The sequence below is a fragment of the Mya arenaria genome, chromosome 2 (assembly GCF_026914265.1).
Source record: "Mya arenaria isolate MELC-2E11 chromosome 2, ASM2691426v1".
Lineage (NCBI taxonomy): Eukaryota > Metazoa > Mollusca > Bivalvia > Myida > Myidae > Mya > Mya arenaria.
This window is the reverse complement of record NC_069123.1, coordinates 8017801-8044229: the sequence shown is the minus strand read 5'-3', so window position 1 is coordinate 8044229 and position 26429 is coordinate 8017801. Positions and strand designations below refer to the sequence as shown.

The 26429-nt window shown below is 44.2% G+C and overlaps 1 pseudogene; it reads right to left on the bottom strand.

The window, feature by feature from the left end:
* Window positions 1-18962: 18962 nt before the first annotated feature.
* Window positions 18963-20656, bottom strand: LOC128205854 (toll-like receptor 4; annotated as a pseudogene).
* Window positions 20657-26429: the final 5773 nt, after the last annotated feature.

The window sequence follows — 26429 nt, the reverse complement described above, 5'->3', positions numbered from 1 at the left end:
AACTGGTCTTTGACAAACATATTGAATACTACTAATCCGTGTGCATTCTAAGTCATGAAATTTAAAAAAATGCCATAAAGAGGCTAATATCAGTAATTTAAATGATCATTTCTATGGGTATGAAACAGTTTTATGGGGGATGGGGTCTCGGCCAAGGGCACTGACAATAAAAAATGAAAAAATGGTGTCCGCCTAATAACTTCAGTAAGAATTGATGGATAGTGCTGAAAGTTGGAGTTATGAAGATTATGTGAAGAGCTAGCTTGGAACTGCTTTTGAGAGGCTTAAGGTCAAGGTCACTGTTACTGGAATTGGTTTCCGTACAATTGCTAAAGTATGTATTGATTGATAGTTGTTAAAGTTGGTTTGTAGGTAGCTTATGTGTTAAGCTAGCTTGGGATTGCTTTTGAGGAGCGGGGTGAGGTAAAACTGAAGAACACTGTAAAAATATAAAAAGTTTCCGCCCGATATCTTAAGTGAGAATTGATGGTTAGTCTTGAAAGTTGGTGTGTAGATAGAAAATGTAAAGAGCTAGCTTAAAAATGCTTTTGAGGGGATAAAGGTCAAGGACACTGTTACTGAAATTCGTTTCTGTCCAATGATTTAAGTAAAAAATTAAGGATAGTGATGAAAGTTGTTGTGTACGTAGCTATGTTAAGAGCTAGTTTGGGATTGTTAAGTAGGGGGTAAATGTAAAGGTCACTCTTACTAAAATAGAAGAAACCGATTTCCGCTCAATAACTTAAGTAAGAAGTGGATAGATAATAATGCAATTAATGTGTAGATAACTTTTGTGTTAAGCTAGTTGCTTTCAAGGGAGCGAGGTCAAGGTGAAGGTAACAGTTACTAAAAATTAAGGCATGGTTTCCGCCCCAAACTAAAGTAAGAAATGATGGATATTTATTGATCAGTTTAAGTGTAATGAAGGTTGATGTGTCGGTACATTATGTGACAAGCTCGCTTAGGATTGCCTTTGACGGGGTGGGGTCAGGGTCAGATTAAAAGTCACTGTAACTTAAGATAGAAAAAATGGTTTTTGCCCGATTGCTTTAGGTTAATTCATACAAGAAAATAATTAGCTATAAATAATGACCGCAGATATTAAAGTCTTGATATCGCATTGCGGCGTTTTAAGTTCAATAACAACATGGTTGGCCAACTAAACAAAAATATGTGTAGAATTATTTTTGTTTATGATTGTTTTTGGAAATATTGTTTCTTATTTATGGATGTTCAATAAGAAACATGACAGACATACGCTATGAACTATCCCGGGTAGGAAATGTCGTTTAGCGTTCATTGATGTCATATCCTGGATTACAACACGGTTTATGTGACATAAACATATATCTATATATATATATATATATATATATATAATATATATCCATGTATAACGAAAGTCATAATGCATGTATGTATATTAATGTCAAAGTCTTTGAACTATCCGGGACTACGGCGATGATCTTTAGCGATCCATGATGTCATATCCCGGATTACAATGCTGATTTGTGATATCTACATATGTATACACTTGATGAAAGATTATTAATGACAGAGGCTTTGATAATTACCGCTTCAAATGGCAAAATTCGGGAAATGATACTTACACATTTATAGCTTTACAAAATATTATTCTATTTATTTTATTTAATTTAAATAATTAATTAAATTTATGAAAATATGTACATAATTATCTGTGACACTAGTTTATAAACCTAAAAATAAAAGCTATGTTAGCTCATTCAAACTAAAAGTAAACATATTCGATACTCAACAATACTTCTTATCGAAAAAACCTTGTTCCCCTCAAAGTTACCACTATTTACTCTAAGGTACCTCTTATCCTAACCTAAATGTTACCCCTGTGTAGCCTCCGATGATACGGACATCTGCTAGCACTCAATAGTTTGGTCATAGTAAGATGCTTTAATATTGGGGATCATTAGATGCGATTTGGGGATCCCAAATTTCAATCTATAAAGAATTTGAGGTAAATTTGGGGATTTTCTGTTTCTAAAAACTATATAATGCGACTGTTTCTGCTAAACAACTACTCTTTTGCTATTGTTTATTTTATTTTGGGCAATTTTTATTCGAAATTGGTGGACACACCCTCAAATACAAATCTGCGTCTAGGCTTCAAACCTGTTGTCTGCTAGCCGGTGTAAATCAATCTCCTACGCAGTATTCCCCCTTGACAAGCAGAAAAGATATCTGCTAGGGATGCAAACGAATGGCAAAATTGATATTCGAATATTCGGTTATTCTTTCGAACGAATATTCGATTATTTGATTACCAAAATATACCTTGTAAAAGTTGTTGTAAACTATTACAATATTCGCTAAAGTACTAGACGGGGCATTTCAGCTCTACTTTGTCGCAACCACTAAGCGCGGCGGACCCTGAATTTCACCAATTGAGCCTCTGAAATTCCTCATTTCAGAAAAATAAAAAGTAATACTTTATAAACAAAGAAAAACACAAAGAACTTTTAATTTATATTCCCCTGCCTTCATGTTTGTAAAAAACGTGAACTAAGATGGATTTCTGGTCAATTGGCGTTATGCGCCAATCGATGGTCTTTCCGTACGACGAGCATCCTCGTTCTGGGCTTGACCTCTAATTAAAAAAAATGGAAAAACCAAACCAACTTGGGAACTAGTTTATTTTAGAAATTTTAATTGATAGAGGCAATTTATCGAAAATAATTGATTTTTTTTTGTGTCAAGTGTCTTTCAGCCGGTTATTGTAAAGTTACGGGGACTTTTTATAGGACCCGACGATATGACGCGTGTTAAGTGTATTGTCATCATATTCACACCTCTGGCATTATGGACCAATCGTAAAAAACAAGACAACCGAATCTTAAAAACAACAACAGCGTTGTAGGCAAAATATTCATTACTATATTTATTAAACAAAAAAAAACACCTAACCGATTTTGACATTCGAATACCAAAAAAAAACCCATCGAATATTCAAATATTCGTTTGCATCCCTAATATCTGCATAAAGCTGGAATTCAGCGACATACACCTTTTAAATGCTTTTTCTTCCCCCTTTTCTTCCCCCTTCATTTGGTAGTTTTGACCAACTTGCAATTAGCCAAAGGATTTAGTTTAACTACAGATAGAAATACATAATTTACAAATAATTTCATTTATCGAAAAAATATTCTATTTTTTGTCCTTGGTCACGGGATTTGCATAGTGTATGTTCAAACAATATAGCATTGCATAAAAAATGATAATATGTTTAATGTGGTCAAACCAAACTTTTTCGACCACAATAGCCCATGTGTGATTGAAGAAATTCCAAATGCCTACCAACCTTGGAAAGTGGCATTACCAATCATTGATTTATATGTAAGTGTCAATGCTTCGACTACTCAAAAATAAGCTCCAGCGATCACATCGCCTCCTTCTGGTCGTAACAGCCACCCAAAGTAGGTCCATGTGCTTGTTTTACCCAAATAGGGGGTCCTGGACGTTGGGGGTCAATTTTGGTCAAGCTCACCCCAAGATGGAAGTTATTGGGCGGTGCTAGGTGATAGCCCTGGATGTCCCCTACATGCCAGTACCCGGTCTTGGGGCGTCACATCGCCCTCCTTCTGGTCGTAACAGCCACCCAAAGTAGGTCCATGTGCTTGTTTTACCCAAATAGGGGGTCCTGGACGTTGGGGGTCAATTTTGGTCAAGCTCACCCCAAGATGGAAGTTATTGGGCGGTGCTAGGTGATAGCCCTGGATGTCCCCTACATGCCAGTACCCGGTCTTGGGGCGTCACATCCGCCTCCTTCTGGTCGTAACAGCCACCCAAAGTAGGTCCATGTGCTTGTTTTACCCAAATAGGGGGTCCTGGACGTTGGGGGTCAATTTTGGTCAAGCTCACCCCAAGATGGAAGTTATTGGGCGGTGCTAGGTGATAGCCCTGGATGTCCCTACCATGCCAGTACCCGGTCTTGGGGCGTCACATCGCCTCCTTCTGGTCGTAACAGCCACCCAAAGTAGGTCCATGTTGCTTGTTTTACCCAAATAGGGGGGTCCTGGACGTTGGGGGTCAATTTTGGTCAAGCTCACCCCAAGATGGAAGTTATTGGGCGGTGCTAGGTGATAGCCCTGGATGTCCCCTACATGCCAGTACCCGGTCTTGGGGCGTCACATCGCCTCCTTCTGGTCGTAACAGCCACCCAAAGTAGGTCCATGTGCTTGTTTTACCCAAATAGGGGGTCCTGGACGTTGGGGGTCAATTTTGGTCAAGCTCACCCCAAGATGGAAGTTATTGGGCGGTGCTAGGTGATAGCCCTGGATGTCCCCTACATGCCAGTACCCGGTCTTGGGGCGTCACATCGCCTCCTTCTGGTCGTAACAGCCACCCAAAGTAGGTCCATGTGCTTGTTTTACCCAAATAGGGGGTCCTGGACGTTGGGGGTCAATTTTGGTCAAGCTCACCCCAAGATGGAAGTTATTGGGCGGTGCTAGGTGATAGCCCTGGATGTCCCCTACATGCCAGTACCCGGTCTTGGGGCGTCACATCGCCTCCTTCTGGTCGTAACAGCCACCCAAAGTAGGTCCATGTGCTTGTTTTACCCAAATAGGGGGTCCTGGACGTTGGGGGTCAATTTTGGTCAAGCTCACCCCAAGATGGAAGTTATTGGGCGGTGCTAGGTGATAGCCCTGGATGTCCCCTACATGCCAGTACCCGGTCTTGGGGCGTCACATCGCCTCCTTCTGGTCGTAACAGCCACCCAAAGTAGGTCCATGTGCTTGTTTTACCCAAATAGGGGGTCCTGGACGTTGGGGGTCAATTTTGGTCAAGCTCACCCCAAGATGGAAGTTATTGGGCGGTGCTAGGTGATAGCCCTGGATGTCCCCTACATGCCAGTACCCGGTCTTGGGGCGTCACATCGCCTCCTTCTGGTCGTAACAGCCACCCAAAGTAGGTCCATGTGCTTGTTTTACCCAAATAGGGGGTCCTGGACGTTGGGGGTCAATTTTGGTCAAGCTCACCCCAAGATGGAAGTTATTGGGCGGTGCTAGGTGATAGCCCTGGATGTCCCCTACATGCCAGTACCCGGTCTTGGGGCGTCACATCGCCTCCTTCTGGTCGTAACAGCCACCCAAAGTAGGTCCATGTGCTTGTTTTACCCAAATAGGGGGTCCTGGACGTTGGGGGTCAATTTTGGTCAAGCTCACCCCAAGATGGAAGTTATTGGGCGGTGCTAGGTGATAGCCCTGGATGTCCCCTACATGCCAGTACCCGGTCTTGGGGCGTCACATCGCCTCCTTCTGGTCGTAACAGCCACCCAAAGTAGGTCCATGTGCTTGTTTTACCCAAATAGGGGGTCCTGGACGTTGGGGGTCAATTTTGGTCAAGCTCACCCCAAGATGGAAGTTATTGGGCGGTGCTAGGTGATAGCCCTGGATGTCCCCTACATGCCAGTACCCGGTCTTGGGGCGTCACATCGCCTCCTTCTGGTCGTAACAGCCACCCAAAGTAGGTCCATGTGCTTGTTTTACCCAAATAGGGGGTCCTGGACGTTGGGGGTCAATTTTGGTCAAGCTCACCCCAAGATGGAAGTTATTGGGCGGTGCTAGGTGATAGCCCTGGATGTCCCCTACATGCCAGTACCCGGTCTTGGGGCGTCACATCGCCTCCTTCTGGTCGTAACAGCCACCCAAAGTAGGTCCATGTGCTTGTTTTACCCAAATAGGGGGTCCTGGACGTTGGGGGTCAATTTTGGTCAAGCTCACCCCAAGATGGAAGTTATTGGGCGGTGCTAGGTGATAGCCCTGGATGTCCCCTACATGCCAGTACCCGGTCTTGGGGCGTCACATCGCCTCCTTCTGGTCGTAACAGCCACCCAAAGTAGGTCCATGTGCTTGTTTTACCCAAATAGGGGGTCCTGGACGTTGGGGGTCAATTTTGGTCAAGCTCACCCCAAGATGGAAGTTATTGGGCGGTGCTAGGTGATAGCCCTGGATGTCCCCTACATGCCAGTACCCGGTCTTGGGGCGTCACATCGCCTCCTTCTGGTCGTAACAGCCACCCAAAGTAGGTCCATGTGCTTGTTTTACCCAAATAGGGGGTCCTGGACGTTGGGGGTCAATTTTGGTCAAGCTCACCCCAAGATGGAAGTTATTGGGCGGTGCTAGGTGATAGCCCTGGATGTCCCCTACATGCCAGTACCCCGGTCTTGGGGCGTCACATCGCCTCCTTCTGGTCGTAACAGCCACCCAAAGTAGGTCCATGTGCTTGTTTTACCCAAATAGGGGGTCCTGGACGTTTGGGGGTCAATTTTGGTCAAGCTCACCCCAAGATGGAAGTTATTGGGCGGTGCTAGGTGATAGCCCTGGATGTCCCCTACATGCCAGTACCCGGTCTTGGGGCGTCACAATCGCCTCCTTCTGGTCGTAACAGCCACCCAAAGTAGGTCCATGTGCTTGTTTTACCCAAATAGGGGGTCCTGGACGTTGGGGGTCAATTTTGGTCAAGCTCACCCCAAGATGGAAGTTATTGGGCGGTGCTAGGTGATAGCCCTGGATGTCCCCTACATGCCAGTACCCCGGTCTTGGGGCGTCACATCGCCTCCTTCTGGTCGTAACAGCCACCCAAAGTAGGTCCATGTGCTTGTTTTACCCAAATAGGGGGTCCTGGACGTTGGGGGTCAATTTTGGTCAAGCTCACCCCAAGATGGAAGTTATTGGGCGGTGCTAGGTGATAGCCCTGGATGTCCCCTACATGCCAGTACCCGGTCTTGGGGCGTCACATCGCCTCCTTCTGGTCGTAACAGCCACCCAAAGTAGGTCCATGTGCTTGTTTTACCCAAATAGGGGGTCCTGGACGTTGGGGGTCAATTTTGGTCAAGCTCACCCCAAGATGGAAGTTATTGGGCGGTGCTAGGTGATAGCCCTGGATGTCCCCTACATGCCAGTACCCGGTCTTGGGGCGTCACATCGCCTCCTTCTGGTCGTAACAGCCACCCAAAGTAGGTCCATGTGCTTGTTTTACCCAAATAGGGGGTCCTGGACGTTGGGGGTCAATTTTGGTCAAGCTCACCCCAAGATGGAAGTTATTGGGCGGTGCTAGGTGATAGCCCTGGATGTCCCCTACATGCCAGTACCCGGTCTTGGGGCGTCACATCGCCTCCTTCTGGTCGTAACAGCCACCCAAAGTAGGTCCATGTGCTTGTTTTACCCAAATAGGGGGTCCTGGACGTTGGGGGTCAATTTTGGTCAAGCTCACCCCAAGATGGAAGTTATTGGGCGGTGCTAGGTGATAGCCCTGGATGTCCCCTACATGCCAGTACCCGGTCTTGGGGCGTCACATCGCCTCCTTCTGGTCGTAACAGCCACCCAAAGTAGGTCCATGTGCTTGTTTTACCCAAATAGGGGGTCCTGGACGTTGGGGGTCAATTTTGGTCAAGCTCACCCCAAGATGGAAGTTATTGGGCGGTGCTAGGGTGATAGCCCTGGATGTCCCCTACATGCCAGTACCCGGTCTTGGGGCGTCACATCGCCTCCTTCTGGTCGTAACAGCCACCCAAAGTAGGTCCATGTGCTTGTTTTACCCAAATAGGGGGTCCTGGACGTTGGGGGTCAATTTTGGTCAAGCTCACCCCAAGATGGAAGTTATTGGGCGGTGCTAGGTGATAGCCCTGGATGTCCCCCTACATGCCAGTACCCGGTCTTGGGGCGTCACATCGCCTCCTTCTGGTCGTAACAGCCACCCAAAGTAGGTCCATGTGCTTGTTTTACCCAAATAGGGGGTCCTGGACGTTGGGGGTCAATTTTGGTCAAGCTCACCCCAAGATGGAAGTTATTGGGCGGTGCTAGGTGATAGCCCTGGATGTCCCCTACATGCCAGTACCCGGTCTTGGGGCGTCACATCGCCTCCTTCTGGTCGTAACAGCCACCCAAAGTAGGTCCATGTGCTTGTTTTACCCAAATAGGGGGTCCTGGACGTTGGGGGTCAATTTTGGTCAAGCTCACCCCAAGATGGAAGTTATTGGGCGGTGCTAGGTGATAGCCCTGGATGTCCCCTACATGCCAGTACCCGGTCTTGGGGCGTCACATCGCCTCCTTCTGGTCGTAACAGCCACCCAAAGTAGGTCCATGTGCTTGTTTTACCCAAATAGGGGGTCCTGGACGTTGGGGGTCAATTTTGGTCAAAGCTCACCCCAAGATGGAAGTTATTGGGCGGTGCTAGGTGATAGCCCTGGATGTCCCCTACATGCCAGTACCCGGTCTTGGGGCGTCACATCGCCTCCTTCTGGTCGTAACAGCCACCCAAAGTAGGTCCATGTGCTTGTTTTACCCAAATAGGGGGTCCTGGACGTTGGGGGTCAATTTTGGTCAAGCTCACCCCAAGATGGAAGTTATTGGGCGGTGCTAGGTGATAGCCCTGGATGTCCCCTACATGCCAGTACCCGGTCTTGGGGCGTCACATCGCCTCCTTCTGGTCGTAACAGCCACCCAAAGTAGGTCCATGTGCTTGTTTTACCCAAATAGGGGGTCCTGGACGTTGGGGGTCAATTTTGGTCAAGCTCACCCCAAGATGGAAGTTATTGGGCGGTGCTAGGTGATAGCCCTGGATGTCCCCTACATGCCAGTAACCCGGTCTTGGGGCGGTCACATCGCCTCCTTCTGGTCGTAACAGCCACCCAAAGTAGGTCCATGTGCTTGTTTTACCCAAATAGGGGGTCCTGGACGTTGGGGGTCAATTTTGGTCAAGCTCACCCCAAGATGGAAGTTATTGGGCGGTGCTAGGTGATAGCCCTGGATGTCCCCTACATGCCAGTACCCGGTCTTGGGGCGTCACATCGCCTCCTTCTGGTCGTAACAGCCACCCAAAGTAGGTCCATGTGCTTTTTTTACCCAAATAGGGGGTCCTGGACGTTGGGGGTCAATTTTGGTCAAGCTCACCCCAAGATGGAAGTTATTGGGCGGTGCTAGGTGATAGCCCTGGATGTCCCCTACATGCCAGTACCCGGTCTTTGGGCGTCACATCGCCTCCTTCTGGTCGTAACAGCCACCCAAAGTAGGTCCATGTGCTTGTTTTACCCAAATAGGGGGTCCTGGACGTTGGGGGTCAATTTTGGTCAAGCTCACCCCAAGATGGAAGTTATTGGGCGGTGCTAGGTGATAGCCCTGGATGTCCCCTACATGCCAGTACCCGGTCTTGGGGCGTCACATCGCCTCCTTCTGGTCGTAACAGCCACCCAAAGTAGGTCCATGTGCTTGTTTTACCCAAATAGGGGGTCCTGGACGTTGGGGGTCAATTTTGGTCAAGCTCTCCCCAAGATGGAAGTTATTGGGCGGTGCTAGGTGATAGCCCTGGATGTCCCCTACATGCCAGTACCCGGTCTTGGGGCGTCACATCGCCTCCTTCTGGTCGTAACAGCCACCCAAAGTAGGTCCATGTGCTTGTTTTACCCAAATAGGGGGGTCCTGGACGTTGGGGGTCAATTTTGGTCAAGCTCACCCCAAGATGGAAGTTATTGGGCGGTGCTAGGTGATAGCCCTGGATGTCCCCTACATGCCAGTACCCGGTCTTGGGGCGTCACATCGCCTCCTTCTGGTCGTAACAGCCACCCAAAGTAGGTCCATGTGCTTGTTTTACCCAAATAGGGGGTCCTGGACGTTGGGGGTCAATTTTGGTCAAGCTCACCCCAAGATGGAAGTTATTGGGCGGTGCTAGGTGATAGCCCTGGATGTCCCCTACATGCCAGTACCCGGTCTTGGGGCGTCACATCGCCTCCTTCTGGTCGTAACAGCCACCCAAAGTAGGTCCATGTGCTTGTTTTACCCAAATAGGGGGTCCTGGACGTTGGGGGTCAATTTTGGTCAAGCTCACCCCAAGATGGAAGTTATTGGGCGGTGCTAGGTGATAGCCCTGGATGTCCCCTACATGCCAGTACCCGGTCTTGGGGCGTCACATCGCCTCCTTCTGGTCGTAACAGCCACCCAAAGTAGGTCCATGTGCTTGTTTTACCCAAATAGGGGGTCCTGGACGTTGGGGGTCAATTTTGGTCAAGCTCACCCCAAGATGGAAGTTATTGGGCGGTGCTAGGTGATAGCCCTGGATGTCCCCTACATGCCAGTACCCGGTCTTGGGGCGTCACATCGCCTCCTTCTGGTCGTAACAGCCACCCAAAGTAGGTCCATGTGCTTGTTTTACCCAAATAGGGGGTCCTGGACGTTGGGGGTCAATTTTGGTCAAGCTCACCCCAAGATGGAAGTTATTGGGCGGTGCTAGGTGATAGCCCTGGATGTCCCCTACATGCCAGTACCCGGTCTTGGGGCGTCACATCGCCTCCTTCTGGTCGTAACAGCCACCCAAAGTAGGTCCATGTGCTTGTTTTACCCAAATAGGGGGTCCTGGACGTTGGGGGTCAATTTTGGTCAAGCTCACCCCAAGATGGAAGTTATTGGGCGGTGCTAGGTGATAGCCCTGGATGTCCCCTACATGCCAGTACCCGGTCTTGGGGCGTCACATCGCCTCCTTCTGGTCGTAACAGCCACCCAAAGTAGGTCCATGTGCTTGTTTTACCCAAATAGGGGGTCCTGGACGTTGGGGGTCAATTTTGGTCAAGCTCACCCCAAGATGGAAGTTATTGGGCGGTGCTAGGTGATAGCCCTGGATGTCCCCTACATGCCAGTACCCGGTCTTGGGGCGTCACATCGCCTCCTTCTGGTCGTAACAGCCACCCAAAGTAGGTCCATGTGCTTGTTTTACCCAAATAGGGGGTCCTGGACGTTGGGGGTCAATTTTGGTCAAGCTCACCCCAAGATGGAAGTTATTGGGCGGTGCTAGGTGATAGCCCTGGATGTCCCCTACATGCCAGTACCCGGTCTTGGGGCGTCACATCGCCTCCTTCTGGTCGTAACAGCCACCCAAAGTAGGTCCATGTGCTTGTTTTACCCAAATAGGGGGTCCTGGACGTTGGGGGTCAATTTTGGTCAAGCTCACCCCAAGATGGAAGTTATTGGGCGGTGCTAGGTGATAGCCCTGGATGTCCCCTACATGCCAGTACCCGGTCTTGGGGCGTCACATCGCCTCCTTCTGGTCGTAACAGCCACCCAAAGTAGGTCCATGTGCTTGTTTTACCCAAATAGGGGGTCCTGGACGTTGGGGGTCAATTTTGGTCAAGCTCACCCCAAGATGGAAGTTATTGGGCGGTGCTAGGTGATAGCCCTGGATGTCCCCTACATGCCAGTACCCGGTCTTGGGGCGTCACATCGCCTCCTTCTGGTCGTAACAGCCACCCAAAGTAGGTCCATGTGCTTGTTTTACCCAAATAGGGGGTCCTGGACGTTGGGGGTCAATTTTGGTCAAGCTCACCCCAAGATGGAAGTTATTGGGCGGTGCTAGGTGATAGCCCTGGATGTCCCCTACATGCCAGTACCCGGTCTTGGGGCGTCACATCGCCTCCTTCTGGTCGTAACAGCCACCCAAAGTAGGTCCATGTGCTTGTTTTACCCAAATAGGGGGTCCTGGACGTTGGGGGTCAATTTTGGTCAAGCTCACCCCAAGATGGAAGTTATTGGGCGGTGCTAGGTGATAGCCCTGGATGTCCCCTACATGCCAGTACCCGGTCTTGGGGCGTCACATCGCCTCCTTCTGGTCGTAACAGCCACCCAAAGTAGGTCCATGTGCTTGTTTTACCCAAATAGGGGGTCCTGGACGTTGGGGGTCAATTTTGGTCAAGCTCACCCCAAGATGGAAGTTATTGGGCGGTGCTAGGTGATAGCCCTGGATGTCCCCTACATGCCAGTACCCGGTCTTGGGGCGTCACATCGCCTCCTTCTGGTCGTAACAGCCACCCAAAGTAGGTCCATGTGCTTGTTTTACCCAAATAGGGGGTCCTGGACGTTGGGGGTCAATTTTGGTCAAGCTCACCCCAAGATGGAAGTTATTGGGCGGTGCTAGGTGATAGCCCTGGATGTCCCCTACATGCCAGTACCCGGTCTTGGGGCGTCACATCGCCTCCTTCTGGTCGTAACAGCCACCCAAAGTAGGTCCATGTGCTTGTTTTACCCAAATAGGGGGTCCTGGACGTTGGGGGTCAATTTTGGTCAAGCTCACCCCAAGATGGAAGTTATTGGGCGGTGCTAGGTGATAGCCCTGGATGTCCCCTACATGCCAGTACCCGGTCTTGGGGCGTCACATCGCCTCCTTCTGGTCGTAACAGCCACCCAAAGTAGGTCCATGTGCTTGTTTTACCCAAATAGGGGGTCCTGGACGTTGGGGGTCAATTTTGGTCAAGCTCACCCCAAGATGGAAGTTATTGGGCGGTGCTAGGTGATAGCCCTGGATGTCCCCTACATGCCAGTACCCGGTCTTGGGGCGTCACATCGCCTCCTTCTGGTCGTAACAGCCACCCAAAGTAGGTCCATGTGCTTGTTTTACCCAAATAGGGGGTCCTGGACGTTGGGGGTCAATTTTGGTCAAGCTCACCCCAAGATGGAAGTTATTGGGCGGTGCTAGGTGATAGCCCTGGATGTCCCCTACATGCCAGTACCCGGTCTTGGGGCGTCACATCGCCTCCTTCTGGTCGTAACAGCCACCCAAAGTAGGTCCATGTGCTTGTTTTACCCAAATAGGGGGTCCTGGACGTTGGGGGTCAATTTTGGTCAAGCTCACCCCAAGATGGAAGTTATTGGGCGGTGCTAGGTGATAGCCCTGGATGTCCCCTACATGCCAGTACCCGGTCTTGGGGCGTCACATCGCCTCCTTCTGGTCGTAACAGCCACCCAAAGTAGGTCCATGTGCTTGTTTTACCCAAATAGGGGGTCCTGGACGTTGGGGGTCAATTTTGGTCAAGCTCACCCCAAGATGGAAGTTATTGGGCGGTGCTAGGTGATAGCCCTGGATGTCCCCTACATGCCAGTACCCGGTCTTGGGGCGTCACATCGCCTCCTTCTGGTCGTAACAGCCACCCAAAGTAGGTCCATGTGCTTGTTTTACCCAAATAGGGGGTCCTGGACGTTGGGGGTCAATTTTGGTCAAGCTCACCCCAAGATGGAAGTTATTGGGCGGTGCTAGGTGATAGCCCTGGATGTCCCCTACATGCCAGTACCCGGTCTTGGGGCGTCACATCGCCTCCTTCTGGTCGTAACAGCCACCCAAAGTAGGTCCATGTGCTTGTTTTACCCAAATAGGGGGTCCTGGACGTTGGGGGTCAATTTTGGTCAAGCTCACCCCAAGATGGAAGTTATTGGGCGGTGCTAGGTGATAGCCCTGGATGTCCCCTACATGCCAGTACCCGGTCTTGGGGCGTCACATCGCCTCCTTCTGGTCGTAACAGCCACCCAAAGTAGGTCCATGTGCTTGTTTTACCCAAATAGGGGGTCCTGGACGTTGGGGGTCAATTTTGGTCAAGCTCACCCCAAGATGGAAGTTATTGGGCGGTGCTAGGTGATAGCCCTGGATGTCCCCTACATGCCAGTACCCGGTCTTGGGGCGTCACATCGCCTCCTTCTGGTCGTAACAGCCACCCAAAGTAGGTCCATGTGCTTGTTTTACCCAAATAGGGGGTCCTGGACGTTGGGGGTCAATTTTGGTCAAGCTCACCCCAAGATGGAAGTTATTGGGCGGTGCTAGGTGATAGCCCTGGATGTCCCCTACATGCCAGTACCCGGTCTTGGGGCGTCACATCGCCTCCTTCTGGTCGTAACAGCCACCCAAAGTAGGTCCATGTGCTTGTTTTACCCAAATAGGGGGTCCTGGACGTTGGGGGTCAATTTTGGTCAAGCTCACCCCAAGATGGAAGTTATTGGGCGGTGCTAGGTGATAGCCCTGGATGTCCCCTACATGCCAGTACCCGGTCTTGGGGCGTCACATCGCCTCCTTCTGGTCGTAACAGCCACCCAAAGTAGGTCCATGTGCTTGTTTTACCCAAATAGGGGGTCCTGGACGTTGGGGGTCAATTTTGGTCAAGCTCACCCCAAGATGGAAGTTATTGGGCGGTGCTAGGTGATAGCCCTGGATGTCCCCTACATGCCAGTACCCGGTCTTGGGGCGTCACATCGCCTCCTTCTGGTCGTAACAGCCACCCAAAGTAGGTCCATGTGCTTGTTTTACCCAAATAGGGGGTCCTGGACGTTGGGGGTCAATTTTGGTCAAGCTCACCCCAAGATGGAAGTTATTGGGCGGTGCTAGGTGATAGCCCTGGATGTCCCCTACATGCCAGTACCCGGTCTTGGGGCGTCACATCGCCTCCTTCTGGTCGTAACAGCCACCCAAAGTAGGTCCATGTGCTTGTTTTACCCAAATAGGGGGTCCTGGACGTTGGGGGTCAATTTTGGTCAAGCTCACCCCAAGATGGAAGTTATTGGGCGGTGCTAGGTGATAGCCCTGGATGTCCCCTACATGCCAGTACCCGGTCTTGGGGCGTCACATCGCCTCCTTCTGGTCGTAACAGCCACCCAAAGTAGGTCCATGTGCTTGTTTTACCCAAATAGGGGGTCCTGGACGTTGGGGGTCAATTTTGGTCAAGCTCACCCCAAGATGGAAGTTATTGGGCGGTGCTAGGTGATAGCCCTGGATGTCCCCTACATGCCAGTACCCGGTCTTGGGGCGTCACATCGCCTCCTTCTGGTCGTAACAGCCACCCAAAGTAGGTCCATGTGCTTGTTTTACCCAAATAGGGGGTCCTGGACGTTGGGGGTCAATTTTGGTCAAGCTCACCCCAAGATGGAAGTTATTGGGCGGTGCTAGGTGATAGCCCTGGATGTCCCCTACATGCCAGTACCCGGTCTTGGGGCGTCACATCGCCTCCTTCTGGTCGTAACAGCCACCCAAAGTAGGTCCATGTGCTTGTTTTACCCAAATAGGGGGTCCTGGACGTTGGGGGTCAATTTTGGTCAAGCTCACCCCAAGATGGAAGTTATTGGGCGGTGCTAGGTGATAGCCCTGGATGTCCCCTACATGCCAGTACCCGGTCTTGGGGCGTCACATCGCCTCCTTCTGGTCGTAACAGCCACCCAAAGTAGGTCCATGTGCTTGTTTTACCCAAATAGGGGGTCCTGGACGTTGGGGGTCAATTTTGGTCAAGCTCACCCCAAGATGGAAGTTATTGGGCGGTGCTAGGTGATAGCCCTGGATGTCCCCTACATGCCAGTACCCGGTCTTGGGGCGTCACATCGCCTCCTTCTGGTCGTAACAGCCACCCAAAGTAGGTCCATGTGCTTGTTTTACCCAAATAGGGGGTCCTGGACGTTGGGGGTCAATTTTGGTCAAGCTCACCCCAAGATGGAAGTTATTGGGCGGTGCTAGGTGATAGCCCTGGATGTCCCCTACATGCCAGTACCCGGTCTTGGGGCGTCACATCGCCTCCTTCTGGTCGTAACAGCCACCCAAAGTAGGTCCATGTGCTTGTTTTACCCAAATAGGGGGTCCTGGACGTTGGGGGTCAATTTTGGTCAAGCTCACCCCAAGATGGAAGTTATTGGGCGGTGCTAGGTGATAGCCCTGGATGTCCCCCTACATGCCAGTACCCGGTCTTGGGGCGTCACATCGCCTCCTTCTGGTCGTAACAGCCACCCAAAGTAGGTCCATGTGCTTGTTTTACCCAAATAGGGGGTCCTGGACGTTGGGGGTCAATTTTGGTCAAGCTCACCCCAAGATGGAAGTTATTGGGCGGTGCTAGGTGATAGCCCTGGATGTCCCCTACATGCCAGTACCCGGTCTTGGGGCGTCACATCGCCTCCTTCTGGTCGTAACAGCCACCCAAGTTCCGTGATGTTTGGTTTCAATTGGTTAGGCTGTGGTGGCCTGTACGTCAAAACAGATATTGATCATGATTGTATGTTTATTTAATTTTTCATTAATATTCATTTAATATTACATTTATTGCATCATACAGAATGTCCAGTCCTCGTTTATTGGTTACAAATACATCTATACAGCGATCTATGTTATTGATATCAAACCAGACTTGTTGTCTTCTTTAATCGATATTCTTTCGTCATTTTATTTATTGCATTAAACTGAATTACGTCCAATTCTTATTCAGCGTTCACCAATAAATGTGTTTTATGTTTCCTTTTACTTCCACAATCTGGTGCATTTCAAGAATTTTCAGTGCAAAATTTATTACGGTTATGATTAAATTCCTTATTGGCTGCTGACTTAATGTATTTGGCAATTTTCTCTATTTCGTCGTATCTATTTCCGTAAGTCTACGCAAACACTTATTGGCTGCTAGCTATTGGCTGATGGCTTGGCGTTAGCTAATAATACCGGAAATAAATAACAACGGTGTGTCCTGCAAAATATTCCCGACAAAAAAGACTGTCAACAAATATCGGCTGTTTTGCGGTTACCCGGACCTGATTTTGTCCTGACACGAGGAAATTTTGCTCGCGAAGAATGTAAAGCATGGAAATACCTTCAAAAAAGGCGAAGTTGACGTTGAAGGATTAAATTCTTAGTAAAATAACTTCAGAAAATAGAGGAAATTCAGAAGTAAACAAAAAAAAAATAATATGCGCGGCCAAATAGTAAGTGCGGGCGCAAAAAAAGAGTTTTTTTTTATTTTTTTTTCGTTTTTCGAATTTTAGGTGCGGCAAATCCGACGAACAAATGATCAATTTGTTGTGGCCTAAGATTCAAACTCTATTGGTGTTAGGTGGGAAATGGAAGGAAAACAAAAACGGAAATCTTGAGACTTTTCTTGAAGCAAAGGTAAGTAACAGATATTTGTGTATATACAAGTAATGTTTTTCTAAACTATTAAAAGGTTATTAAATAAACTTTAAAGCTTCACTCTCACAGACGTTTATATTTATGTTAAAACAATGATGTTTCACGCATTTTTCTTAAACTGTAAGTTACAGTTTAAGCCTTAAATCATTTATTTTCGAACGGAAATATGAAATCTACGATCTGAATATTTGGTAGCAATCTTATAGTATTGGTTTGCAGATATTTACGCAAAAATTTACTCTTTCCACGACAAAAAATGATAAAGTTGTTATAATGGTCAATCTGTGCGAGTGCAGCTTAAACAGACATTGCAACATTATAATGATTCTAGTTTACACGGCTGCTAATCACGTGATACATTGATTTGAAGAAGTAAAAAAACAACTGTCATCAAAGTCGGTATTTCTGTTCGTACAAACACCGAACTATCACTTGAAAATTGCAACGAAGGATACCATTTGCAAATTGAATCAATATTTGTAGACATTTGTTTCATATACCTGCTTTTTGCGCTAAAATACAAGGAAAACAGACTTATTCGGACAATGTTCTAACAGAAATAAAATCTGTATCGAATTACAGGCTTAAGTAAGCAAACCTCCGAAAAACAAAAATCACGCGAGTTAACTTTGTTACAATGCGGGTACTCTGTGTCTATTCTAAAGGACCTAACTTAACATTCACCATCCGTAAAAGCCGAAATTATAGGTTGAATCGGGCGAATAATTCGCCATCTTGTTCGGCCGATGTTCAATAGCAATCACGTGATACTCCCCTGTGTAACAGTTCTGATTTTATAAAGTTGTAAACGTATCTTCTTTTTTCAAACACCCATTCTTATTATTACGCACCATAAATCATTTCATTATTACAATATAGACATAACAATTGGTTGAATTATTGTGTTACTTTTCAACATACAACTCTTATCCAGAATTAAAAATAACCATAAATGAGTTCGAACAATATAATTGCACTATAAACATGTTAATATAAGTAAATATTGGCTTAACCTGGAACCGATTTAAATATTATGCTACCATACCTAAAGTGGACGATTCCTGGTTCGACTAAATGTCATTGATAGTTTGTAGGTTTGTATTTGTTGCAGATGGGCAATGTTTTGTTTGGTTCGGTGTTGAATTATATTTAACGTACATTGCGGTACATGTATATTTCATTTGAACAGCCAATTTCTATTGAATACTAAATTGCTTTGTAATAAAGTCACGAACTTTGACCTTTCACAAGTTAACTGTAACAACATAACACCATGAGCTAGTCACATGTAGGCTGAGCCCGGGACATGTATGTGAGCTCGATCTGTTGGCTTTGTTGTGATGACTGGCACCTGACTTAACACACAAATTATTTTTTCAAAAATCAAAAACAAATCCTTAATTCCAAACTTGAAATAACGCTTTCAATATCTTTTTTACATTTTTGGCATCGAATGTTTAAGTTGGAAATTAAAAGACTGTTTTGATTTAAAAAATAAAATAATTTAAGTTTGAAAATCCCGTGCGAGTGGTTGTGATGTGCTTTGTACGTGTTGTATCGTAGCCAATGCGATGGTAGTGTAAGTTGTTATTGACCTCTAAATAATATTGACTTAATAATTGAATGATGTTTGTAACGGATCGTTTTTTATTGGGCTTAGTTATTGACCGTATAACGCAAACGAAGACTTTCGTCATCTCGTTTTATTATCGTAACACCAGGCATCTATCCTATATTGTAACCACCTCGTTACAAGGCGTTTAAAGCAAGTTATTTATTGGCCTTAGAAATAAACTATTCTCATCTATTGTAACCACATCGTTGATCAAAATAACGTATTCCAATACTTCCTTCATCTATAGTAACTACCTTCTTACAATGTGCTTTATTAACTTTATAAAATACTTCCCACATCTATTGTAACTTCCTCGTTAATTTTTATTTCAGTTTCCTTATCATTTAGCAAAGTAAAGAATAAACAAAACATGTCGTCACCAACCCTCAAAACGAAAACAGACAATTTTTGGATTTGTTTTCGTTTTTCGAAAATTATAGATTTAGATAGCTCTGTAATAAAACGGTTAAGACTAAATAATCGAACTGTGCACTGTTTACAAATACACACATGCCATTTGACAAACATCTTTCACAACTACACCGAAGAACAGTCAGTAATATTATGTCTACAAGCTTTAAAAGAAAAAAACATGCACTAACTGTTACTTAACACCATATCGACATAAATTCATCTAATTTCTTATTTCCATGGCAAGCTCATTCCAGAATGCCTCAAGGTCATTGTCGTTCTCAGATTCGGGATACTCTAGCGATCGTTCATTTCGCAACAGCCTAAGAACTTCAATTGACAGTCGGTCCGCATTAAGTCCTTCCATCAGAACAACAATTATCAGCTTTCTTTGTGTCTCCACAGATTCCACCAAAGCAATGTTCATGTCATACCCGCACCAAGAGTCAGTAAGATATTCGTTGTCAATAAAGAGAACAGTTGTACGGCTCGTACAAATTGCATGTGTAATATTCTCGGCAACAGATTCACCCGCAGCCGAGTCTCTGTCATGTATCCAAAGCGAGAGATCACGGGTGTGCTCTAGCGAAGGTACGACGGAGCTCTTGATAAAGGTTGCCTTTCCCTTGGAGTAAGAAATCATGGCGTCATTTGAAAACAGTCGATCAAATCCTGCTTGCACATATCGACGCTTTCTGCTATAATAGACATACCGCAGTTTCCATCGATTTCGGTATACAATGGTGCTTATGATTAGTGTTAACAATACGGCAACGAGTGCACTGCTTCCAGATATGGCCCACGTTATCCATCTTCGGTCTATGCATTCAACGTGTTCCAATGTGTTTACAACCTTTAAAAAGACAGTTGGATATTCAACCCGTTGTGGTTTCCCATTCAGCATGCATCGATTGGTTTTAACCACTTTGTGTACTTTGGTCGTACTCAACCATTTCCAGAATGGCAGATGCTCGCATGAGCATTCAAGAAACATATATGACATATTTAAAGTAACATTATGTTTCGTGACCTGTGCATTGAGATAACTAGTTAAGTTTTTAGGGAGAAATGTAATCTTGTTTCCTGCAATTGATAACAGTTGAAGGCTTACAGTCTTTAGATCAGCAGACCAGACTTTGAGGTAGTTCTGATCAAGCCACAAATGCTCCAGTTTTATCAAATTTTGAAAAATAGACCTCGCTAAAAAACTTATTCTAACTTCAGACATATCAAGGTTTCTCAAGTTTTTTTTTAATTTCGAAATAGCTTATCAGCATTATATTTGTCGCTTGCAGGATCAAAATTCTCCGTGAGACTGTTTTTGGATATGTTTAAGTCTTCCAAGTCTGTAAATCCGATGAAAAACACATCATGTATGTATCTTCAATAGTTGTTTGACAAATCTAAACGTTTCAATGTTGTAGTCCTAATATAGGTCCTTCCCACATGTTCAGAGTATTTCCGGAAAGATCCGCGGATGTAAGCTTTGTAGTATCACAAACAATCATAGGATAAATTTTGGTATAGGCATAACTATTGCTCCTCTTGCATATTTCGATATCGGGTGGTAAGCACAGTACTTTTTTGACGTTTGTTGTTTGCATTTACAGTGTTTTCCCTTTTCGTAGTTATCAACCCAATCGGACGACGACATTTTACTGTAAAACATTTTATCAAAGATTTCATTCACATTTTCTGTCCAAGTTGTATCGCCAATAAAAGATTTCATACCATCAAATAAACTTGAAGTTTGAACTCCGGCTTGTGTTCCGAGTGTAGGAATGGACGCAAGTTGAGATGTTGCCCGGATATATCAACACATGTGATGTTTGATGCTTTGTACAAGTAAAAAATATAATCTCCAGCCACCAGCCTGTTTCCTGCAAGAGTAACCGTCCTGAGTGACCGTGGAAGCATGAATCATTCTTGCAGACGAAGAATAGTCCGTTCGTGAACACCAAAACGACGTGCCACGTCAGCTACGCGTATACCGGTTTTCAGCAATCCTAAAGCGATATTTCTGTTATCTAATGATAAGCCTGGGCGACGTCCCATGATTGTTATCGATATTTTGTGTCCAGATTATTTCAATGTGACCACTATACTATTCATTTGATAAAATTGCCGACAAAATGACCATGCCGATTAACGTGTGCACGTGCACCACGTGAATTTCGAAAAAAAAGCAAAACTACTGTATGTAGTGGAAAATTAGGGATTAACCGATGTATTGATAATAAATAGGTCAACCTCCTGTTGTTTAGACGTATTTACTTAAACTATTTTCAAAATTGTTTACTTAGTTCAAAAATGAAAATACTGACTAAACTTTTTCTTCTGCGTATATATTCTAACTTTAAGCTAGTTAGACTGAAGGCTTTGTTTGGAATATCCGAAATCAAGTTATTACTCAGGTTAAGAGAACATATAGGATCAGAGATATCGGGATATTCCACTGGGATACCGTCAAACAGTTTCCCGTCGCAAGCTAGCTGTTTGCAACACCCGATGCTTTGAAACGAACATGTTGAACCGTTTATGGCAGCTCTTGAGTTGAATGCATCACGTGTACTTTTGGTACAGTCTGTGCTTGGACTAGCGTGTTCTTCCAGCTCAAACAGAGCATTAACTACGACAAAAAACACAATCCAAACGAAATATCCGTAGCACTGAAAATATGAACAACTTGATTAGTACAACGATATCCGTACTTGATACCAGTGAAGTATCCGCACATTTTGTTACCAAAAGATACGGTATTTAGGTTCAAGTTGTGAACATTTTTGCTTTTGTCGTTTTTTCACATGAATCATAGCAGTTGGTCTCTAATTATTTGCACCAGCAACGGAAATGTGTATGCTTACAGCGAAGAACAAATGTCTTAAAAACAAATTAGCGACTCCAGATCTACTCTACCACCGATATGGCCTTACACAAATCATCCCCTGATGAGTTTCTACGATGTTTCCAGTATTAACCAAAACAGCTGGTTCAAGTTCAGTATCCAATTGGTAACGATAATCCATGCACAAGCTTAATCAGACACTGAACGAGAAACAAACAACGTTGTTATAAACCAAAGACAGATAACTTATATATTAAAATATTTTTACAAATGAGAGACATGTTAATTTACCGCCGTGGAACAGTAAGCGAAATAAGAAAATGACTTGATGGAGGGATGGTGTTATTAGTGCCATATGTTGGGCAATGTCTGAAGTTCATTTAGCGAGAGTGATCAACTGGCAAATGCAGGTTATCATGGTAACCAGGACAAACGCCAAGTATCCGCCGTTTTATGAGTCAATTACTAGTTTTACTTTAACTTATTAACACACACACATGTATTGACTTATATGCTTATAACAAGTTATGTACAGATGGCAAGCTTCTCAAACATTGTCCAGAAAGTCACCAAAGGGAAAGGCTGAGGTCAAGATCGAAATTTGAAAAATTGCTGTAAAATCCGTCATTTACCTTCAGTTGTTTTTAATATTACAAACTAATGCCATAATTAATTTTAAGAACATAGGTTGATTTCTCATAATAATATTCCAAAATATGACCCCATACGAAATACCAGCCAAATCCCACTAAATAAATGTCAAGACCAAAGGTCACTATATAAAAACTCTTTATTCTCGAGATTGCTGATCTAAATGTTTTTGTTTTTCTTTAACAATATTTTAATATATATGCAAAAAGCTACAGAAACATGCTCATGTTAAGTTACGTGAAGGTTTAGAGAAAATTCATATCCACGAAAATAGAGTAGCAAATCACTGAGATCACAACCCGATTTATAAGGGAAGGAAGGTATTGGATATTGCATAACCTAAATGCAAAAATGCCTGTGTATGGCACTATGTAGGCTTAATAAAAGCTGTACATGGTTTGTTTTGCAGATTTGTGGTTGCCAACAATGTGGTCTGTTTGGCACTGACAAGTTTTAATTAAAGTTGTACAGGTCCAACATATGGTCCGTTTGACACTAAGAAGTCTAGATAAGAGTTGCACATGTGTTTGTACTGCTCTTGAAGGGCTTAATGGTTGCCAAAATGGGGTTTGTCTGGCACTGATTGGTCTAAATGAGAAATGCACATGGGTTTGTTTGGCTGTATTGGCTTTTGGATTGCCACCATGTGGTCTGTTTCGACACTGAGTAGTCTAAAATGTAGTTGCACTTGTATTTCTTTGGCACAAAATGGGCTTGATGTTGCCAATATGTTGAAGGTTTGGTCCTGATTAGGCTTAATAAGATTTACATATGGTGATTGCGTCTGTTGATCTCTGTGTGCAGCGGCAACCGAAATACCAGGTGAACAATTTCGTCACCCCATTAGCATTCCCCTTAAGTTTCATGGCTGTAGATAAAATAGTTTTTGTCTGTCAAGTCCAGAAATGTCTATTTTTGCTAACTCAATGCACATAATTCTGGTTTTCTACGTGCAGCGGACAAACAAACACCTGGTCCACATCTCAATCACCCTTTTCAAATTCCCCAGACTGTTTCATGGCTCTAGATAATGAAGTTCACCCTAGGTGGATAACCTTATACCATCCCATTAACATTCCTTTATGTAGTTGTGGAGTTTTTAGCGACGCACATCTAAAAATGATAGTTTGTGCAAGTGGGAAAACATAGTCTGGTTTTACTAAGTGCAGCAGGAAACGAAACCACAGGTGCACAACTTCAACATCCAATTAACATTTCCCTAAGGTGACAGCACTCTTGGTAGTATAATTGTGGAGTTTTCAGCGTCCAGAAATGCCAATGTTTGCTATTTCAATGGCCATAACTGTGGTTTTCCTAATATTGGAAAACGAAAAAATGCCAGAGGAACAACATCATCACCCCATTTAAATTCCCAAAAGTTTGTATGATTCTAGGTATTAAACTATTGGAGTTTTGAGCAACACAAGTCTAGAAAAGCCAATATTTGCTAATTCTAGGGCTATAACTCTGGTTTTTCCAAAAACCCATGGTTCACAACTTCATCAACCCATTAATTTTCTTTTAAGGTTTAATGACTCTAAGTGATATAGTATTAGACTTTTTATCGACACAAGTCTAAATATGCGAAAGTTTTTGTTTTATTCAAGTGTCATAACTATGGTTTTCTTAAGTGCAGCGAGAAACGAAACCCCAGGTGTAAAACGTAATCACCTTAATAATGTTCCACCAAGGTTTCTTGACTGATCTTGACATTGAAGAAGTCAGTAACATATTCTAACATTGGTAAATAGATACATGCTGTTGTACTTTTGAGCGTTATTCTAAGTCTAGCACAATTTACAATACGATTTATGATTCTGCCACAAATATTTTATATCCATTGGCCATGAATACATTTCAAAAGAAGAAAGGGATGGAAGATAATACAGAAAGAAGTAAAATGTTGAAATATTTCTCGTACTTAAATCCTGAAATGACATTGACCTTAAAATTGATGTTGTAAATTTTATATGTGAATTTGAACATTGTGTGAGAAGTAATATATGTATCCATTTTTCGCTCGACTATTCGAAGAATAAGGAGAGCTATCCTAGTCACCCAGCGTCGACGTCGGCGTAACCACTTATGTTAAAGTTTGCGTACCACCTGAAATATTTTCAAAGTCCATTGACATATGGCTTTGAAACTTTTCACACTTGTTCAGCATCATGCCCCCAACTTGTACACAGGAGGAGGTAACTCTATCAAGCATTTTGACAAAAGTATGCCCCTTTTTTGACTTAGAATTTACGTTAATGTTTGCGTACCACCTCAAATATTTTCAAAGTCCATTGACATCTGGCTTTGAAACTTCACACGCTTGTTCACCATCATGCCCCCAACCTGTACACAGGAGGAGGTCACTGTATCAAACATTTTGACAGGATTATGTCCCTTTTTCGGCTTAGAATTTACAATAAAGTTTGCGTACCACCTCAAATATTTTCACAATCCATTGACATCTGGTTTTGAAACTTCGCACGCTTTTTCACCATTATGCCCCCAACCTGTACACAGGAGGAGGTCACTGTATCAAGCATTTCCCTTTTTGTCTTAGAATTAACGTTTAAGTTTGCGTACCACCTTAAATATTTTCCAATTCAATTTATGTAAATACCTCAGCACATTATGTATTGCATTGAAATCTAATCTAATAGTGATCCATGCATGTTTCGCCAAAACTTTTCAATCGATATCCTGAAAAGCGGCGGAAAAGTCGAGCACGCTGTCTCTGTGACAGCTCTTGTTTATTCAAATTGCTTCATTCAAATATTGAACTAATGGTGGCCTTCTTTGACGCCATCTTGGATTATCAGGTTTTTATCACGTATGAGAAATTTAAGACACTAATTCTGTATACTCGCCATCTTGGATTATCAGGTTTTTATCACGTATGATACATTTAAGACACTAATTCTGTATACGTTATGCTTTGCAGAAAGACTAATATAACCCTACTAGTTCTATTGTTGGTGCCACTTTTGTTGCCATCCCAAAATCCACTGATTTCACTCAATTATATATGCCTAAAAGGATTTTAACAATTAATTAGAATATTACCTTTAAGTGACCTTAATAGTTGACAATTTGAATACTGCATGCATGCAACATTATCATTTGCCATTTTTATATGATTTTGAAGTATGAACACATATAAATACAACTTTAAAATGCTTAATATCCTTTAAAGTGTTATATTGTTGAAAAATATTACAACAGAAAAATGCTAAATATCCTTTAAAGAAATTTGATTGTTGAAAAATATAGAGGATATTTGTTGAATTCAATGTAAGATCGTATTTTATTTCACGAGTGAAAATATTATTTTTCTGTGACCATGAGTCTAAAATACGACCTTACACTGAATTCAACAAATTTTCTTTTTATTTCATGCATATATCGTGTTTTTTCCCCGCTAGGGTAAATTTCTGTGGCCTCGTTGCGAAGACAGCGAACTAGTTTCATATTTATTAAAGTTGAATGTCATGTTACCGTGTGTTTACGAAGATCCCAGAGGAAATGTCGAGGGTGTGCCCGAAGATGCTTTTGAGAGGGATGCAGCGCAGACATTAAAAGTTTTTAAAAAGAAAAATGAATTATTGAACTGATGAATGTAAACTGGAAATTGGTCAAATTCAAAATGCTTGTGCATACATGTACGCGGTTAGAGTTTGTAGGAAGAAATGATCTATTACTAGCACATGTGGCCAAGTAAATATTCAACCGATACCTACCAATCGAGTTAATTGTAACAGTATGTTCCATGAAATAATTCATACATAAATTAGTAAGCTTGTTCTTTTTAATAGTTATAATAAATCGCAAAAAATGTTTGTTTTATTACAACAATTGCATAATTTAATTTGACAATTCAATACGATTCGGTCAATGTGTATATATTACTGCACTACAGACGACAACAAACATGTATTGTGACATACATGTATTTTTAAAGGTCAAGGGAAGCAATTCTTATAAAAGATGGAAAATAAATAGTCCCGAGTTGTCTGTACAGAGTGGAATGAGCAAGGGTTATCATTTCACTCGAGCCAGAGTGAAATGATCAAGTTATCAATCACTAATATTTTTCACTCTGGCATTGGTATGCATGAAATAAATAACAATCAGAACATTTTCAGCAAAATCATAATAAGGTGGTGATTGGTTGGTGTATCTTTTCAGTACATCGTATGC